This window comes from Procambarus clarkii, chromosome 4 (assembly GCF_040958095.1).
Source record: "Procambarus clarkii isolate CNS0578487 chromosome 4, FALCON_Pclarkii_2.0, whole genome shotgun sequence".
NCBI classification, from domain to species: Eukaryota; Metazoa; Arthropoda; class Malacostraca; order Decapoda; family Cambaridae; genus Procambarus; species Procambarus clarkii.
The window spans coordinates 50746072-50764305 of NC_091153.1; positions in this window are offsets into that span (position 1 = coordinate 50746072).

The window sequence follows — 18234 nt, forward strand, 5'->3', positions numbered from 1 at the left end:
TCCAAGCAACAGCCTGGTGGACCAAACTCTCACAAGCCAAGTCTGGCCCCGGGCCGGGCTTGGGGAGTAGAAGAACTCCCAGAACCCCATCAACCAGGTACCAGGTATCAACCAGTAGGCTCAAGAATCTGTACATCAGTTGATTGACGGTTGATGAGCGGGACCAAAGAGCCAAAGCTCAACCCCCGCAAGCACAACAAGGTGACAACAGTAAGGGAGAGTCACAGAATGGTGGCGTCGAATAAGTGAAATGAAACAACAGGCGTCCAGCAAGGCTTGGTCCTAGAACCACTGTTGCTCCTAATATATATATACAAATAACCTGCCATAAGGAATAAACGAAGTATATATCAATGTTGGCAGACGACGCTAAGCTAATGAAGAATGTTAAGATCCAGGAGAACTACTGAAAGTTAGAAGAAGACCTTAACATACTCTTAGAGTGCGCAGACAAATTGCTGTTAGAGTTCAGTCCCAACAAGTATACAAGTGTTGAAGATGCGTAAGGGTGAAAGGAACCCAGGAGGAAACTACGTCACAAGAGAATGGCAACATATAGAATCTGAAAAAAATAAAAATGTGGTAATCATTCCAACATTTACACCAAAGAAACATACAAAAAAGGTTACACAGAAGAGTATGGGAAACTTGCTTACATTGTAATTGTATATTAAAGCTAAATAAGGACTCAGATAAGATAATTTATAGTCTGTTTAAGACACATACTAGAATGTGCAGCACCGGACTGGAATCCACATTTCCTCAAACACAAAAAAACAAGTTTTATGTGCAGAAACTTACTGCAAGGATAGGGCCAGAACCGAGATGTTTAAGCTACAAAGGAAAAGAGTCTCACAGTCATACGGGAGAGAAAAACAGAGAGAATATGATCACAACATGCAAGGTACTGAATGAATTCGACATGTGAATAATGACAGCCTGCTTAAACTTAGGACATGGCTGGAAGTTAATAATACAAACGGATCATAAAAAAATGTGTAAGGAAATAATTATACTCTGTACAGGTGGACAAAAATTGGAATGCACTGAAAGAAGAAGTTGTGGAACCCACCACCATCCACAACTTTAAGGCCAGATTCACCAAATAACTGGAATGTCTCTATAATCACTGTTAAGTAACTAATATTAGATGAGCACCAACACCACTTACCAGCACACCATAACACCACTACCAACACCACTGTCGCATCACTACTACCACCACCATCGCCACCACTACCACCTTCACCACCGCCACCACTACCATCATCACCACCGCCACCTCATCACCACCGCCACCACACCGCCACAACACCGCCACCACACCACCACCACACCACCATCACACCATCATCACACCTCACCCCACCACCACCATAACTCCACCACACCACCACCAGAACCACACCACCATCACACTATCACCACACCACCACTACCACCACAACACCACCACACCACGACACCACCACCACACCACCACACCTCCAAATCGCCAAACACTACCTAACGTCTCCAAGAAAACAATCGTTCAACCTCACTTGGTAATCAAACGATTAATCTTGTGTCCACATAAAACATAGTCGAATACAATGATTGTTTTATCCAAGTGTGAAACATGGAACAAAATATTCAAGCCACGTGATCACGAAGACATTAACTAAGTAACAAAGCAATTACACTTACTAACTTGAACACCAAAACTCATAAAACTGCCCAGTAAGAGACATCAGCGATTATAGGTACTTAAAGAATATAACTTTATGGAATATTATGGATGGAAATCACAGGCACTCGAGATAGAAAGGTATTCGGAGCAGGTAAAGCTCAGTTGTAAAGTTAGTTAGTAATTGCCTAAAGAGAAGGAAAGTCCATTTGTTACCCAATTATCGAGCATCAAAGGTCCCAAGATCTTAACACACAGTAAGCTGAAAGTTCACAGGAATCTTTCATTGTTTTTTTATAGTGAGTTGGAGAGTAGGAAAGTCCAGAGGAGAGAAAGAGAGGAGGGACTGGGAGCGGGGAAAGATAAGGACAGAGGGAAATTTAATTAGATGGAAGGAAAAAGGAGAAAGAGGCAAAAAAGCACGAGGAAAGAACGAGGGCGGAGGGACGTAGAGAGTGAGGGAGAGATGTGAGGTACAGGAAGGAATATGGAAAGGTTTAGAGGTGCATAGAGAAAGGAGTGTGGTGCAGTACGGATGGAAGAGGTGTATACAAGAGGGTAGACGTGGAACAGGGAGGGTGAGAGGTACAGAGAGACGAGGAGAGAGACGACGTATACAGAATATATGGCAGGGGGAAGAGTTGACCTGAGTGATAAAGCCAAGGTCAGCTATCATAATAATAATAAAAATAAAAAAATCCTAAGGTATCCTTACCTGGGGATTCCTAACAAGGCCGCAGTCAGAATGGAAACCTCTTTTGCTGGGAAGAAACTCTCATGAAATATTTCGTTACCAAGTCTAACGAGCGGCAACCTCGAGTGCCTGGTGGATCTGGTAACGAGTGGTGACTCCGTTACCTACCGCTTGGATACACGGATACGTGGCTCCATGTCAGGTATTGGGTCTTAACTTGTTCTTTCTTCCTCCCTTATGCAGCAACCCGTTCTCGCAAATTTAATAAGTCAATATTGACATATTAAATATGTGCATAGGTGACATACTTAACATAATAGTTTCCCTTGAAAAGCTTCATAGAAAACACCGACCTTACCTAACCTACTTAGTATGTTAAGATAAGCATCTTATTGCTTCGTAATTACAATTATTACCTAACCTATAATAGGTATAGGTTAAGTAATATATTGTAATTACGAAGCAATAAGATGCTTATCTTAAGATACTAACAAGGTTAGGTAAGGTCGGTGTTTTCTATGAATCTTTTTAAGGGTATCTATTATGTTTAGTATATCACCTATGCACGAAGTTAATAAGTCCATATTGACTTTACGAATTTGCGAGAACGGGTTGTATGCATGTACAGGTCTCCAGGCGGTACTCCATACACGTCTCCACCACTACCACCACCAGCCACACCATCAACCACACTACTATCACCAACAACCACACCACCACCACCATCAAACACACCACCAACCACACCATCATCCACACCACCACCACCAACAACAATCACACCACCAACAACCACACTACCACCAACACCAACCACACCACCACCATCACCACCATCAACCACACTACCACCACTACCAACGACACCGCCACCACCACCAATCACACCACCAACAACCACACTACCACCAACACCAACCACACCACCAACAACAACCACACTACCACCAACTACCACACCACTAACAACAACCACACCACCAACAACAACCACTCCACCACCAACCACACCACCACCAACACCCACACCAACAACACAACCAAGAACCACCACCACCAACTACCACACCACCACCACCAGCCACACCATCAACCACACTACTATCACCAACAACCACACCGCCAACACCATCAACCACACCACCACCACCAGCCACACCATCAACCACACTACTATCACCAACAACCACACCGCCAACACCTTCAACCACACCACCACCACCAGCCACACCATCAACCACACCACCACCAACAACAACCACACCGCCACCACCATCAACCACACCACCACCAGCAGCCACACCATCAACCACACCACCACCAACAACAACCACACCGCCACCACCATCAACCACACCACCATCAGCAGCCACACCATCAACCACACCACCACCAACAACAACAACCACCGCCACCAACCACACCAACAACCACACCACAACCACCACCAACAACGACACCAACCACTTCACCACCACCAACTACCCCCACCAACAACAATCACACCACCAACAACCACACTACCACCAACACCAACCACACCACCACCACCATCACCACCAACCACACCACCTCCAACCATACAGCCACCACCAACAACAACCACACCACCACCACCAACAACCACCACCAACAACCACCACCACCAACAACCACCACCACCACCACCACCAACAACCATACCATTACCACCAACAACAACAACTACACCACTATCACCATCACCAACCACACCACCACCCATACCACCACCACCACCAACAACAACCACACCACCAACTACCGCACCACCACCAACACCAACCACACTACCACCACCAACAACAATCACACCACCAACAACCACACTACCAACAACAACTACACCACCACCACCACCAACAATCACACCACCAACAACCACACTACCACCAACACCAACCACACTACCACCACCACCATCAACCACACTACCGCCACTACCAACCACACCGCAACCACCACCACCAACCACACCACCACGAACAACAACAACAACTTCACCACCATCACCAACCACACCACCAACCACACCACCACCAACTACCACACCACCACCAACAACCACACCACCACCAACCACACCACCACCAACCTCACCACTACCAACAACCACACCACAACCATTAACAACCACACCACCACCGCTACCAACCACCACCACCACCACACTACCAACAACAACAACCACACCACCACCACCAACCACAACCACCACCACCACCACCAACCACACCACCACCACCACAAACACCAACAACAACAACAAACAACAACAATCACCACACCGCCACCAACCACACCACCAAACATACCACCACCACACACCACCAACCACATCACCAACAACAACCACACCACCACCAACTACCTCACAACTACCAACAACCACACCACCACCAACCACATCACCACCAACAACCACACCACCACCAACCACACCTCCACCAACACCCACACCACCAACAACCACCACAACCAACTACCACACCACCACCACCACCAACCACACCACCACCAACAACAACAACTACACCACCACCCCCAACAACCACACCACCGCCAACAACCACACCACTACCACCACCAACCACAACACCAACCACACCACAACCAACCACACCTTCAACCACATCACCACCATCCACCACACCACTACCAACCACCACCACACCACCACCATCACCAACAACCACACCACTAACTATCGCACCACCAAACACACCACCATCAACCTCACCACTACCAACAACCACACCACCAACCACACCACAACCAACCACACCACCAACCACACCACTACCAACCACCACTCCACCACCACCAACCACACCACCACCAACCACACCACCACCAACCTCACCACTACCACCAACCACACCACCACCAACCACCACTCAACCACCACCACTATCAACCACACCACCACCAACCACACCACCAACCACATCACCACCACAAACCACCACTTCACCACCACCAACCACCACCACACCACCACCAACCACCACACCACCAACAACAACAACCACACTAAAACCAACCACACCACCAACCACACCACCACCAACCACCACTCCACCACCACCACCATCAACCACACCACCACCAACCACACCACAAACCACATCACCACCACAAACCACCACTCCACCACCACCAACCACCACCACACCACCACCAACCACCACACCACCAACAACAACAACCATACCACCAACCACACCTCCAACCACACCACTACCAACCACCACACCACCACCACCAACAACAACTACACCACCACCCCCAACAACCACACCACCACCACCATCCACCACACCACCTCCAACAACCACCACACCACCACCATCAACAACAATTCACCCCTGCAACAAACAAAAGCAGAACGTTAACTTCATGAAATATTAATATCATTATTTTACACGAGAATGATGTATACATTTTAATATGCAAACTTTTAAATATTTGTTTTGAGCGACATTATTCCTGCTCCGCCTGTTTCATCCAATATATATGGGATTATTTTTTTAACCTAATTAATAAATCTTGCAACACATTAGTACTTAAACACTTATCAGCTGCAACATCTAACATTAACAATGTTATCCCATGAGTTAATTACCTGTGGAAATGTTTGTATTCTCTAGGTTCGTGTATTCAAAAACGAAGCATGTTTTTAGGCATTTTGTTTGGATATTTGAGTCTAGGAATATGTGGGTGTCTCAGTGAGTCGAGGAATATGTGGGTGTCTCAGTGAGTCTAGGAATATGTGGGTGTCACAGTGAGTCTAGGAATATGTGGGTATCTCAGTGAGTCTAGGAATATGTGGGTGTCACAGTGAGTCTAGGAATATGTGGGTGTCTCAGTGAGTCGAGGAATATGTGGGTGTCTCAGTGAGTCGAGGAATATGTGGGTGTCTCAGTGAGTCGAGGAATATGTGGGTGTCTCAGTGAGTCTAGGAATATGTGGGTGTCACAGTGAGTCTAGGAATATGTGGGTATCTCAGTGAGTCTAGGAATATGTGGGTGTCACAGTGAGTCTAGGAATATGTGGGTGTCTCAGTGAGTCGAGGAATATGTGGGTGTCTCAGTGAGTCTAGGAATATGTGGGTGTCACAGTGAGTCTAGGAATATGTGGGTGTCACAGTGAGTCTAGGAATATGTGGGTGTCACAGTGAGTCTAGGAATATGTGGGTGTCACAGTGAGTCTACGAGTATGTGGGTGTCACAGTGAGTCGAGCAATATGTGGGTGTCACAGTGACTCTGGGAATATGTGGGTGTCACAGTGAGTCGAGCAATATGTGGATGTCACAGTGAGTCTAGGAATATGTGGGTGTCACAGTGAGTCGAGCAATATGTGGATGTCACAGTGAGTCTAGGAATATGTGGGTGTCTCAGTGAGTCTAGGAATATGTGGGTGCCTCAGAGAGTCTAGGAATATGTGGGTGCCTCAGAGAGTCTAGGAATATGTGGGTGCCTCAGAGAGTCTAGGAATATGTGGGTGCCTCAGAGAGTCTAGGAATATGTGGGTGCCTCAGAGAGTCTAGGAATATGTGGGTGCATTGAGGGTTTTTTTAAAAGTCTGTAAATGTGAAGCAAATTTATTTACTCTAAAATTTATTAACCAAGTTGTTCGATTGTCATTTTCATCACTGGGAACTTTTACGCCTGGCGATATTTGTGGTCCTCGTAAATCGCACCTCAGCGATATTTACTCCACAAGGGCTGTGTCTCTGTGGTCTCAACTTCCCTCCCACCTATCCCCCTCCCTCTCTATCTCTCTCCCTCCCATCCTCCCTCCCTCCTTCCCTCTCACCCATGTCCATTGCATTGTTGGGGAGAACACGGAGTTATTATTATATAACAAGAGACTGTTGCACCATGCAAGTTTATTCCTTCTATTTGGACAATAAATTTAACGCTCACCTAAGCCAAATTACTAAATTTCATGTAATTATTGTAGTGTTCAAAACTAAGTTTGCCTGTATTATATTTGAAATAATATTTATCATCTGGAACTTGATGTTTGTATTAAGTATTTTTACGGTGAATTAAGTATCCTTTTCATTATGAATATGAATTAAAAATATTCGAATAAAATGCCCCCGTTCTCAATAAATGTGGTTGTGTTTTATTTATATTGCTGAAATTATTGAGACAACTGAGCTACTCACACTATAAACTTCAGGTAATGTGTTTAGTACAGTAACAGTCATGTGTGTGCTTTAGGATTAAATTTGTTTGTAAATATCCTTATAAAATTACTAAATTTAAACTTATAAGTGTAAATTTAAACGTATAACTGCAAATAAGTGCAGTCACCTAAAGTTACGCTTAAAAATAGCACTCAAGCATAATATATCAAATATACATCGTATTTTTCAAACTGCATTTAAGTTTGGGTAAATTGCAACAAAAATATCCATTTTCCCTTGTTGTCAAATTTCCTTATTAAATGAAAAACTGTAAAACGTTATATTAATGCAATCCCCTTAATTAACCTTAAAAATAGCACTCACGAATAATATTTCAAATATCCATTGTATTTTTCAAACTCCCCCCCCCCAGGCCAATTTGGATAAAATTAAAAAAATCTCAATTTACCTTAAAAAATTATTAAATTTAAAACTTCAAAGATGTGCAATCAGCCTTAATTACGCTTAAACCAATTACGCTCTTGTATAAACCACATCCCTCTCACGCAAACCACATCCCTCTCACACAAACCACATCCCTCTCACACAAACAACATCTCTCTCTCACAAACCACATCCATCTTACACAAACCACATCCCTCTTACACAAACCACATCCCTCTTACACAAACCACATCCCTCTTACACAAACCACATCCCTCTCTCACAAACCACATCCCTCTTACACAAACCACATCCCTCTCACACAAACAACATCTCTCTCACACAAACCGCATCCCTCTTACACAAACCACATCCCTCTCTAACAAACCACATCCCTCTTACATAAACCACATCCCTCTCACACAAACAACATCTCTCTCACACAAACCACATCCCTCTCTCACAAACCACATCCCTCTTACACAAACCACATCCCTCTTACACAAACCACATCCCTCTCTCACAAACCACATCCCTCTTACACAAACCTCATTCCTCTATCACAAACCACATCCCTCTCTCACAAACCACATCCCTCTCACACAAACCACATCCCTCTCACACAAACCACATCCCTCTATCACAAACCACATCACTCTATCACAAACCACATCCCTCTCTCACAAACCACATCCCTCTCACACAAACCACATCCCTCTCACACAACCACATCCCTCTCTCAAAAACCACATCCCTCTCACACAAACCACATCCCTCTCACACAAATCACATCCCTCTCACACAAACCACATCCCTCTCTCACAAACCACATCCCTCTCTCACAAACCACATCCCTCTCTCACAAACCACATTCCTCTAAGACAAACCACATCCCTCTTACACAAACCACATCCCTCTCACACAGACCACATCCCTCTCACACAAACCACATCCCTCTCACACAAACCACATCCCTCTCACACTAACCACATCCCACTCTCACAAACCACATCCCTCTCACACAAACCACATCTCTCTCACACAAACCACATCCCTCTCACACAAACCACATCCTCCTTACACAAATTATCCATGTGGATCTCTATGTTAATTGTGTATTAGCTTGGAATAACAGTCCCAGAAATGACCTAATAAACCTCTTATGAGGAAGAACTGGAAGACCTCATGGATTTAATTTTTCTTTTGTGGTTGCAGATGTGTATTCAACTATTTCTGCCTGCTGGGTTGATCTTGTAGCTCTCGACCCCCACTTATCCTGTCACCGGTTGTGTCACTCGCAAGTATCCCATTTACTGCTAAGTGAATAGAGGAGTAAAGTGAACAGAAACGTTGCCTGAGCGTTTAAGCCTTTAACATCATCAACACGACAACAATTGGCATGACAGGACCAGCTCTGACGTCTCTTGCCTTCTCGCGTAATTCAACAATATGAATTTATAGGCTCGAAATCCGCGAAAAAATATAATTTAACCTTCTATGTTGCATTGATTCATTTCGTCGCTTCTTGTAACATCTTTGAACAGAAATCCAAGAATCTTTCCCCTCTCATATTTAGCCAACTTAATTAACATGCTTCTCAGTCACTTGTACTAATTGTTTTAAACTCCTAATACTCACATTTCTAACATTTTGCGATCTACACGTAAAAAAAATAATAATAAATGAAACTGGAGAAGTCCTTTTGGCCAATGTTAGTGTGAGGGCTAGTGAGATTCAGGGCTAGTGAAAGTGAGGGCTAGTGAGAGTGAGAGCTAGTGAGAGTGAGGGCTAGTGATTGTGAGGGCCGGTGAGTGTGAGGGCTAGTGAGAGTGAGAGCTAGTGAGAGTGAGGGCTAGTGATTGTGAGGGCCGGTGAGTGTGAGGGCCTAATGTGAGTGAGGGCTAGTGAGTGTAGAGGCTAGTGAGAGTGAGGGCTAGTGAGTGTGAGAGCTAGTGAGTGTGAGGGCTAGTGAGAGTGAGGGCTAGTGAGTTTGAGGGCTAGTGAGAGTGAGAGTTAGTGAGAGTGAGGGCTAGTGAGAGTGAGGGCTAGTGAGAGTGAGCGCTAGTGAGTGTGAGGGGTAGTGAGAGTGAGGGCTAGTGAGAGTGAGCGCTAGTGAGTGTGAGGGGTAGTGAGAGTGAGGGCTAGTGAGAGTAAGGGCTAGTGAGTGTGAGGGCTAGTGAGTGTGAGGGCTAGTGAGAGTGAGGGCTAGTGAGAGTAAGGGCTAGTGAGTGTGAGGGCTAGTGAGAGTGAGAGCTAGTGAGAGTGAGAGCTAGTGAGAGTGAGGGCTAGTGAGAGTAAAGGCTTGTGAGAGTGACAGCTAGTGAGAGTGAGGGCTAGTGATAGTGAGGGCTAGTGAGAGTGAGGCCTAGTGAGAGTGAGGGCTAGTGAGTGTGAGGGCTAGTGAGAGTGAGAGCTAGTGAGTGTGAGGGCTAGTGAGAGTGAGAGCTAGTGAGAGTGAGAGCTAATGAGAGTGAGGGCTAGTGAGAGGGAGGGCTAGTGAGTGTGAGGGCTAGTGAGTGTGAGGGCTAGTGAGTGTGAGGGCTAGTGAGTGTGAGGGCTAGTGAGAGTGAGGGCTAGTGAGAGTGAGGGCTAGTGAGAGTAAGGGCTAGTGAGTGTGAGGGTTAGTGAGATTGAGAGCTAGTGAGAGTGAGAGCTAGTGAGAGTGAGGGCTAGTGAGAGTAAAGGCTTGTGAGAGTGAGGGCTAGGGAGAGTGAGGGCCAGTGAGAGTGAGGGCTAGTGAGAGTGAGGCCTAGTGAGAGTGAGGGCTAGTGAGTGTGAGGGCTAGTGAGAGTGAGAGCTAGTGAGTGTGAGGGCTAGTGAGAGTGAGAGCTAGTGAGAGTGAGAGCTAATGAGAGTGAGGGCTAGTGAGAGGGAGGGCTAGTGAGTGTGAGGGCTAGTGAGTGTGAGGGCTAGTGAGTGTGAGGGCTAGTGAGTGTGAGGGCTAGTGAGAGTGAGGGCTAGTGAGAGTGAGGGCTAGTGAGAGTAAGGGCTAGTGAGTGTGAGGGTTAGTGAGAGTGAGAGCTAGTGAGAGTGAGAGCTAGTGAGAGTGAGGGCTAGTGAGAGTAAAGGCTTGTGAGAGTGAGGGCTAGGGAGAGTGAGGGCCAGTGAGAGTGAGGGCTAGTGAGAGTGAGGCCTAGTGAGAGTGAGGGCTAGTGAGTGTGAGGGCTAGTGAGTGTGAGGGCTAGTGAGAGTGAGAGCTAGTGAATGTGAGGGCTATAGTGAGTGTGAGGGCTAATGAGAGTGAGAGCTAGTGAGAGTGAGAGCTAGTGAGAGTGAGGGCTAGTGAGAGTGAGGGCTAGTGAGTGTGAGGGCTAGTGAGTGTGAGGGCTAGTGAGTGTGAGGGCTAGTGAGTGTGAGGGCTAGTGAGTGTGAGGGCTAGTGAGAGTGAGGGCTAGTGAGTGTGAGGGCTAGTGAGAGTGAGGGCTAGTGAGTGTGAGGGCTAGTGAGAGTGAGGGCTAGTGAGAGTAAGGGCTAGTGATTGTGAGGGCTAGTGAGTGTGAGGGCTAGTGAGAGTGAGGGCTAGTGAGAGTAAGGGCTAGTGAGTGTGAGGGCTAGTGAGAGTGAGAGCTAGTGAGAATGAGAGCTAGTGAGAGTGAGGGCTAGTGAGAGTAAAGGCTTGTGAGAGTGAGGGCTAGTGAGAGTGAGGGCCAGTGATAGTGAGGGCTAGTGAGAGTGAGGCCTAGTGAGAGTGAGGGCTAGTGAGTGTAAGGGCTAGTGAGAGTGAGAGCTAGTGAGCGTGAGGGCTATAGTGAGTGGGAGGGCTAGTGAGAGTGAGAGCTAGTGAGAGTGAGGGCTAGTGAGAGTGAGGGCTTGTGAGTGTGAGGGCTAGTGAGTGTGAGGGCTAGTGAGTGTGAGGGCTAGTGAGTGTGAGGGCTAGTGAGTGTGAGGGCTAGTGAGAGTGAGGGCTAGTGAGAGTAAGGGCTAGAGAGTGTGAGGGTTAGTGAGAGTGAGAGCTAGTGAGAGTGAGAGCTAGTGAGAGTGAGGGCTAGTGAGAGTAAAGGCTTGTGAGAGTGAGTGCTAGTGAGAGTGAGGGCCAGTGAGAGTGAGGGCTAGTGAGAGTGAGGCCTAGTGAGAGTGCGGGCTAGTGAGTGTGAGGGCTAGTGAGTGTGAGGGCTAGTGAGAGTGAGAGCTAGTGAGTGTGAGGGCTATAGTGAGTGTGAGGGCTAGTGAGAGTGAGAGCTAGTGAGAGTGAGAGCTAGTGAGAGTGAGGGCTAGTGAGTGTGAGGGCTAGTGAGTGTGAGGGCTAGTGAGTGTGAGGGCTAGTGAGTGTGAGGGCTAGTGAGTGTGAGGGCTAGTGAGTGTGAGGGCTAGTGAGAGTGAGGGCTAGTGAGTGTGAGGGGCTAGTGAGAGTGAGGGCTAGTGAGTGTGAGGGCTAGTGAGTGTAAGGGCTAGTGAGTGTGAGGGCTAGTGAGAGTGAGGGATAGTGAGAGTGAGGGCTAGTGAGAGTGAGGGCTTGTGAGAGTGAGGTCTAGTGAGAGTGAGGGCTAGTGAATGTGAGGGCTAGTGAGAGTGAAAGCTAGTGAGTGTGAGGGCTATAGTGAGTGTGAGGGCTAGTGAGAGTGAGAGCTAGTGAGAGTGAGGGGTAGTGAGAGTAAAGGCTTGTGAGAGTGAGGGCTAGTGAGAGTAAGGGCTAGTGAGAGTAAGGGCTAGTGAGAGTAAGGGCTAGTGAGAGTAAGGGCTAGTGAGTGTGAGGGCTAGTGAGAGTGAGAGCTAGTGAGAGTGAGGGCTAGTGAGAGTAAAGGCTTGTGAGAGTGAGGGCTAGTGAGAGTAAGGGCTTGTGAGAGTGAGGGCTAGTGAGAGTAAGGGCTTGTGAGAGTGAGGGCTAGTGAGAGTAAAGGCTTGTGAGAGTGAGGGCTAGTGAGAGTAAGGGCTTGTGAGAGTGAGGGCTAGTGAGAGTAAGGGCTAGTGAGAGTAAGGGCTTGTGAGAGTGAGGGCTAGTGAGAGTAAGGGCTAGTGAGAGTAAGGGCTTGTGAGAGTGAGGGCTAGTGAGAGTGAGGGCTAGTGAGAGTAAAGGCTTGTGAGAGTGAGGGCTAGTGAGAGTAAGTGCTAGTGCATCTCATGCATCTCTAACTACATCCCAAGTCCTCTGCAATGCAGGAAATAACTTCCCTTTTTTTTATTCTTCAGAACCTGAAACCAAATTTACTCTCAAACTTGTTCAGAATACTGAAGGGACGAGACAGTTAAAAGGATCACCAACTATTTATTTCTATTCTTTCTGTCTGTCTGTCTGTCTGTCTGTCTGTCTGTCTGTCTGTCTGTTTCTCTCTCTCTCTCTTTCTCCCACTCTCTCCTTCTCTCTCCCTCTCTCTCCCTCTCTTTTTCTCTCTCCCTCTATCTCTCTCTCTCTCTCTCTTTCTCTCTCTCTCTCAAGGTCAGCACAACGGTTAATCCGGGTTAGACTGAAACAAAAGATACGTTCTAACCAACAGCTAACCAATGCAAGCCGGGCGCCTCAAGGAGTGGTTGTCTATTTCATCCTCTTCACAATCTACATGACCTAGAAACTAGGCAATTGCCTGTCCCATCCCTGCCTCGAGTTATCCAGCCTGTCCCATCCCTGTCTGGAGGTATCCAGTCTGTTCCATCATTGCCTCGAGTTATCCTACCTTTCCCATACGTGCCTCGAGTTATCTAGCCTGTCTGATCTCTGCCTCGAGTTATCCAGGCTATCCCATCCCTGTCTCGAGTTATCCAGCCTATCCCATCCCTGCCTCGAGCTATCCAGCCTGTCCCATCCGTGCCTCGAGTTATCCAGCCTGTCCCATCCCTACCTCAAGTTATACAGCATATCCCATCCCTGTCTCGAGTTATCCAGCCTGTCCCATCCCTGTCTCGAGTTATCCAGCCTATTCCATCCCTGACGCGAGTTATCCAGCCTGTCCCGTCCCTGACGCGAGTTATCCAGCCTGTCCCATCTGTGCCTCAAGTTATCCTGCCTGTCCCATCCCTGCCTCAAGTTATCCTGCCTGTCTCATCCCTGCCTCAAGTTGTCCTGTCAACAGCTTGTTCCTCTTGTTCCATCTACGATGCACTCGTGTCCCTCAATTTCCACCCTCAACGTGGCTTACTTCGCTGCTCTCTATTGCTAATACGTTTGTTTTTTAGATTTTTCTTAGTTTTGGGTGTTTTTTATCTTTATATATGTGTAAGTTTCAATAGGTTCATTGATGCGCTGGCTGAGTTCTCTCGCTCTCTCTCGTAAGTCTTCTTTCTCTTTGTTTTCTTCTTCGGTTCATATCGTTTTGTTTGCCTCCTGTTATTGTTATTGTTCACTGTTGTTAGTTTTTATTTTCATCTTCAAATTGTCTTGTTAATTTAAATTTTGTTAACATGCAAAGTCAGAAGTCTTTTCGTATACACACAAACACACACGTATTGTGTGTGTGTGTGTGTGTGTGTGTGTGTGTGTGTGTGTGTGTGTGTGTGTGTGTACTCACCTAGTTGTACTCATCTAGTTGTGTTTGCGGGGGTTGAGCTCTGGCTCTTTGGTCCCGCCTCTCAACCGTCAATCAACAGGTGTACAGATTCCTGAGCCTATTGGGCTCTATCATATCTACACTTGAAACTGTGTATGGAGTCAGCCTTAACTACATCACTTCCTAATGCATTCCATTTATCAACCACTCTGACACTAAAAAAGTTCTTTCTAATATCTCTGTGGCTCATTTGGGCACTCAGTTTCCACCTGTGTCCCCTTGTGCGTGTTCCCCTTTTGTTAAATAGACTGTCTTTATCTACCCTATCAATTCCCTTCAGAATCTTGAATGTGGTCATCATGTCCCCCCTAACTCTTCTGTCTTCCAGCGAAGTGAGGTTTAATTCCCGTAGTCTCTCCTCGTAGCTCATACCTCTCAGCTCGGGTACTAGTCTGGTGGCAAACCTTTGAACCTTTTCCAGTTTAGTCTTATCCTTGACTAGATATGGACTCCATGCTGGGGCTGCATACTCCAGGATTGGCCTGACATATGTGATATTCAAAGTTCTGAATGATTCTTTACGCAAGTTTCTGAATGCCGTTCGTATGTTGGCCAGCCTGGCATATGCCGCTGGTGTTATCCGCTTGATATGTGCTGCAGGCGACAGGTCTCGCGTGATATCAACCCCCAAGTCTTTTTCCTTCTCTGACTCCTGAAGAATTTTCTCTCCCAGATGATTCCTTGTATCTGGCCTCCTGCTCCCTACACCTATCTTCATTACATTACATTTGGTTGAGTTAAACTCTAACAACCATTTGTTCGACCATTCCTTCAGCTTGTCTTGGTCTTCTTGAAGCCTCAAACAGTCCTCTTCTGTTTTAATCCTTCTCATAATTTTAGCATCGTCCGCAAACATTGAGAGAAATGAATCGATACCCTCTGGGAGATCATTTACATATATCAGAAACAAGATAGGACCGAGTACAGAGCCCTGTGGGACTCCACTGGTGACTTCACGCCAATCGGAGGTCTCACCCCTCACCGTAACTCTCTGCTTCCTATTGCTTAGATACTCCCTTATCCACTGCAGCACCTTACCAGCTACACCTGCCTGTCTCTCCAGCTTATGTACCAGCCTCTTATGCGGTACTGTGTCAAAGGCTTTCCGACAATCCAAGAAAATGCAGTCCGCCCAGCCCTCTCTTTCTTGCTTAATCTTTGTCACCTGATCGTAGAATTCTATCAAGCCTGTAAGGCAAGATTTACCCTCCCTGAACCCATGTTTGCGATTTGACACGTAGTCCCTTCTCTCCAGATGTGTTACCAGGTTTTTTCTCACGATCTTCTCCATCACCTTGCATGGTATACAAGTCAAGGACACTGGCCTGTAGTTCAGTGCCTCTTGCCTGTCGCCCTTTTTGTATATTGGGACCACATTCGCCATCTTCCATATTTCTGGTAGGTCTCCCGTCTCCAGTGACTTACTATACACTATGGAGAGTGGCAAGCAAAGTGCCTCTGCACACTCTTTCAATATCCATGGTGAGATCCCATCTGGACCAACGTCCTTTCTAACATCCAGATCCAGCAGGTGTCTCTTGACCTCCTCTCTCGTAATTTCGAACTCTTCCATGGCCGCCTGGTTTACCTCCCTTTCTCCTAGCACAGTGACCTCACCTTGTTCTATTGTGAAGGCCTCCTGGAACCTCTTGTTGAGTTCTTCACACATCTCTCTGTCATTCTCTGTATACCTGTCACCGCCTGTTTGAAGTTTCAATACCTTTTCTTTCACTGTTTTTTTTTTCCTTCTGATGTGACTGTGGAGTAGCTTTGGTTCGGTCTTGGCTTTGTTTGCTATATCATTTTCAAAACTTTTCTCTGCTTCTCTTCTCACCCTGACATACTCATTCCTGGTTCTCTGGTATCTCTCTCTGCTTTCTGGTGTTCTGTTATTCCGGAAGTTCCTCCACGCCCTTTTGTTCAGTTTCTTCGCCTCCATACATGCCCTATTATACCATGGATTCTTCTGTTGCTTCTTGGATTTTTCCCTTTGGGCCGGCATGAACCTGTTTACTGCCTCCTGACACTTTTGGGTAACATAGTCCATCATACCCTGTACAGACTTATCTCTGAGGTCTGTGTCCCAAGGTATTTCACTTAGGAAACTTCTCATCTGTTCATAATTTCCCTTTCGGTATGCCAGCCTTTTGATTCCTAGTTCTTTTTTGGGGGAGATAAGTCCTAGCTCTACCAGGTACTCAAAGTTCAATACACTGTGGTCACTCATTCCCAAGGGCGCTTCCATTTTAACTTCTCTTATATCCCACTCATTTAGGGTAAATATCAAATCAAGCATTGCTGGTTCATCTTCTCCTCTCATTCTTGTTGGTTCTTTGATGTGCTGGCTTAGAAAGTTTCTTGTTGCCACGTCCAGCAGCTTAGCCCTCCATGTTTCTGGTCCTCCATGCGGGTCTCAGTTCTTCCAATCTATCTTCCCATGGTTGAAGTCTCCCATAATTAGTAGTCCAGATCCATTCCTGCTAGCAACAGAAGCTGCTCTTTCTATTATGTTAATGGTCGCCATGTTGTTTCTATCATATTCCTGTCTAGGTCTTTTGTCATTTGGTGGTGGATTATATATGACTTCGATTATAATTTGTTTCCCTCCATTTGTTACGGTACCTGCTATGTAGTCACTGAAACCTTCACAGCCCTGAATATCCATTTCCTCAAAATCCCAGCCTTTTCTTACCAGCAGAGCTACACCACCCCCACCTCTTCCTTCCCTCTCTTTCCTCATAACATAATATTCCTGTGGAACACTGCGTTTGTTATCGTTTTCATGATCTTTGTTTCTGTGAGGGCTATTATGTCTGGGTTTTCCTCTAGTACCCGTTCTCCAAGCTCATTTACTTTATGTGTAATTCCATCTATGTTAGTGTACATCGCTTTGAGGCTCACTTTCTTCTGTCCCTTCTCAAATCGCCTCGTTGGTGAGTGTTCTGCTGGTGGGGGAGGCTGTTCCATGGGTGTGAGGACCTGTGAGGTGGATAACAGGGTCTCAGAGGATACTGGGATGAGGGGCGGGGGATCCACTGAAGGGGGAGGGACAGGGAGGGTATGGGGTGAATGGGGAGGGAGGACGGGAAGGAAAGGGGGGAGCATGTGTGTATGTGTGTGTACTCACCTAATTGTGCTTGCGGGGGATGAGCTCTGGCTCTTTGGTCCCGCCTCTCAACCGTCAATCAACAGGTGTAGAGGTTCCTGAGCCTACTGAGCTCTATCATATCTACACTTGAAACTGTGAATGGAGTCAGCCTCCACCACATCACTTCCTAATGCATTCCATTTGTCAACCACTCTGACACTAAAAAAAGTTTTTTCTAATATCTCTGTGGTTCATTTGGGCACTAAGTTTCCACCTGTGTCCCCTAGTGCGTGTGCCCCTTGTGTTAAATAATCTTTCTTTATCTACCCTGTCGATTCCCTTGAGAATCTTGAATGTAGTGATCATGTCCCCCCTAACTCTTCTGTCTTCCAAAGAAGTGAGGTTTAATGCCCGTAGTCTCTCCTCGTAGCTCATACCTCTCAGCTCGGGTTCTAGTCTGATGGTAAACCTTTGAACCTTTTCCAGTTTAGTCTTATGCTTGACTAGCTATGGACTCCATGCTGGAGCCGCATACTCCAGGATTGGTCTGACATATGTGGTATATAATGTTCTGAAAGATTCTTTACACAAATTTCTATATGCCGTTCTTATGTTAGCCCACCTGGCATATGCCGCTGATATTGATATTATCCTCTTGATATGAGCTTCAGGGGACTGGTCTGGCGTGATATCAACCCCCAGGTCTT